Source organism: Oncorhynchus masou, chromosome 33 (genome assembly GCF_036934945.1).
Source record: "Oncorhynchus masou masou isolate Uvic2021 chromosome 33, UVic_Omas_1.1, whole genome shotgun sequence".
In the NCBI taxonomy this organism is placed as follows: Eukaryota; Metazoa; Chordata; class Actinopteri; order Salmoniformes; family Salmonidae; genus Oncorhynchus; species Oncorhynchus masou.
The window spans coordinates 13,688,043-13,691,006 of NC_088244.1; the positions used below are offsets into that span (position 1 = coordinate 13,688,043).

The window sequence follows — 2,964 nt, forward strand, 5'->3', positions numbered from 1 at the left end:
TCATGCCTCTGGTGTTCATTGTCAGAGGATAGAGAGAATCATATGCCCACATCAATCGTCTATATTCTAGAATGGCATTACATTCTACCTACATCTATAACCCAGGGTAGCCTGGGTAGCAGCAGGGTAGCCGAGTGGTTAGTGTGTTGGACTAGTAACAGAAAGGTTGCAAGATTGAATCCCTGAGCTGACAAGGTACAAACCTGTTGTTCTGCTCCTGAACAAGGAAGTTAACGCACTGTTCTTAGGCTGTCATTGAAAATAACAATTTGTTCATAACTGATTTACCTCGTTAAAAAAACAAGAATGTTATTACAATGTCCCTACAGCTTTAACCCTAAACTGCTGGGAAGTGTCTCTATGTTGACAAGATAACTCCCTTTTGGGTGCTACAATACTGTCTTTATCGATTCCCCACAATCATTACACATTCTGAATGTGACTATTCCCTTTGTAACACAGCAGATTGCGGCCCGGTTGAGGCTGCATGTTGAAAGCTACGACCTGGTCGAAAGCTTCAAGTGACTTTAAGTGACCAAATGTACTTGGCAAAGTGGGTCAGTCAGTCACAGGAAGGACAGTACGATGATCCCCCAGCATACTCCAGTTCCATGAAGGATAGGATGTCCTGTCCAACTGTCCACACTAAAGCTGGGACACTGATCTACGGTCAGTTGAGCTTTCATCTCTCTAACAGTTCAACTTAAGATTTGGAGAGGGTAAGCTGATCCTAAATCTGGGTAAATTCTACCCAGAGCCCAAAAGAACATTGTGTCCTTTTCACATATGTTTTGCTTGTTTATGTCTCTTCTTCCTGTTCCTTGTTGGGTTGTTGTGTCCTTGTTGGGTTGTTGTGTCCTTGTTGGGTTGGTGTGTCCTTGTTGGGTTGTTGTGTCCTTGTTGGGTTGTTGTGTCCTTGTTGGGTAATTGTGTCCTTGTTGGGTTGTCGTGTCATTGTTGGGTAACTGTGTCCTTGTTGGGTTGTCGTGTCCTTGCTAGGTTGTTGTGGCAGCAGAGCAAGAGGTTGGTGGGTTGTTACATTTATCTGATGGTTCCTTGGTTATTGTGGTCGTTCCAAAGGAGGGACAGAGAGCATTCAGTTGTAAATTGTCTGGTCACCAAACAAGGAATGCACTGACCTGTAGCCTACAATATGACTAAACGGCATCCCCAAATCAAAGTTGAAAATAAGAGCCAATCATTATTTATTTATTTATTTATATATGAGGATTTCTAAATCTTGCTGAATAAAGGCACTGTTTGATGATGTAATGTATAAAATGAGTTGGCAAAAGTAATACCCCTGTTACTGTTCACATTTCTTTTAAAATCTTTATCCAATTCCTCCCGTCACAGTCAATTTGAAGATTTGGCTGCAGAGATTATCTTCTCCTTTCATTTAGACAAAAGAAATCCTGGAGATGCCGGGGATTGAACCCGGGGCCTCATACATGCAAAGCATGCGCTCTACCACTGAGCTACATCCCCTCCCATACATGAACTTATGCAACAGGCTTTATGTGCTTTCCCTGCAGGCAGGTGTCAGTCCTTATTGGTCCTGTGAAAGAGGAGCCAATAGACAGCCAGGATATTTCTGTTTGACTGTTATGCAATATGATTTGAGTTGCCCAGTCTTAACCCTTGACCTTGTGTTAATTAGGTGTGTGTGTGTGTGTGTGTGTGTGTGTGTGTGTGTGTGTGTGTGTGTGTGTGTGTGTGTGTGTGTGTGTGTGTGTGTGTGTGTGTGTGTGTGTGTGTGTGTGTCTTGTGGATGTGTGTGTAGTAATTGGCTTTGGATATTTTTTGTATATATTTTTTGTCATGAATATATTTTACATTAATATTCACTTTGGTTTCTATTTTCGAGGAGACATATACCACAAAGTACATTCCTTTCTTCCATTCATGTTTTCTTCTGTTCTTTTCATTAAAAAAATACACAATAAATGAAAAACAAACATACAGATGATTTATAGATACACATTTCTTTTTGAAACAATCCAGGCAATTTTTAGCTGAATGCTGTATTTTGGTTCACTGTAATGGGATTGGGGAAACAGACGATCTTCCCACAGCGCAAATACAGACCCTGTGTGTGTGTGTGTGTGTGTGTGTGTGTGTGTGTGTGTGTGTGTGTGTGTGTGTGTGTGTGTGAGAGAGAGAGAGAGAGAGAGAGAGAGAGAGAGAGAGAGAGAGAGAGAGAGAGAGAGAGAGAGAGAGAGAGAGAGAGAGAGAGACGGAGAGAGAGAGAGAGAGAGAGAGAGAGAGAGAGAGAGACGGAGAGAGAGAGAGAGAGAGAGAGAGAGAGAGAGAGAGAGAGAGAGAGAGAGAGAGAGAGAGAGAGAGAGAGAGAGAGAGAGTGAGTATAAATGCATGTGTGCCTCCGTGCGTGCATTCATAATCGGGTGGAGACCAGCATTTTCTCATCAGCCATGATATTCTAATCCAGTGGGAGATTAAAATAGCCCTGTTTCCTAATATCCTCCGGAGGACCGTGGAAAGGACCATGGCCTATCCCTAGCTAGCACAGCTTGTTCCCCAGCCACACTCTCCACCCAGAGCCCTGCCAAGGACACCCACCTGCAGCCCTACTTGTGTTAGCCATGTAGGGACAGACCCACAGCATCGGACGCATGGAGTGAGGATTTTAGTAGAGCTAAAGGAGAGGAGGAGTGGAAAAGGGGGGAAGGGAAAGAGAGGAGGAGGAGGTTGACTCTCTCCCCCATATATCTCTCTTTCTCTCTCTCAATTTCAATTTCAATTTAAGGGTTTTTTATTGGCATGGGAAATATATGGAATGGTGCCGGAGGGGATTGGCTGCCGTTTCACGGGCTCCTTATCAACTGTGCTATTTTGTGTGTTTTTCGCATTATTTGTAACTTATTTTGTACATAATGTTGGTGCTACCGTCTCGAAAAGAGCTTCTGGATGTCAGACCAGCGATTATTCACATCGAACTGGACG

The 2,964-nt window shown here is 43.4% G+C and overlaps 1 non-coding gene across 1 annotated transcript; it reads right to left on the reverse strand.

The window, feature by feature from the left end:
• Positions 1-1,416: 1,416 nt before the first annotated feature.
• Positions 1,417-1,488, reverse strand: trnaa-ugc (transfer RNA alanine (anticodon UGC)). The gene has a single exon. It is a non-coding gene; the product is annotated as a tRNA-Ala (tRNA).
• Positions 1,489-2,964: the final 1,476 nt, after the last annotated feature.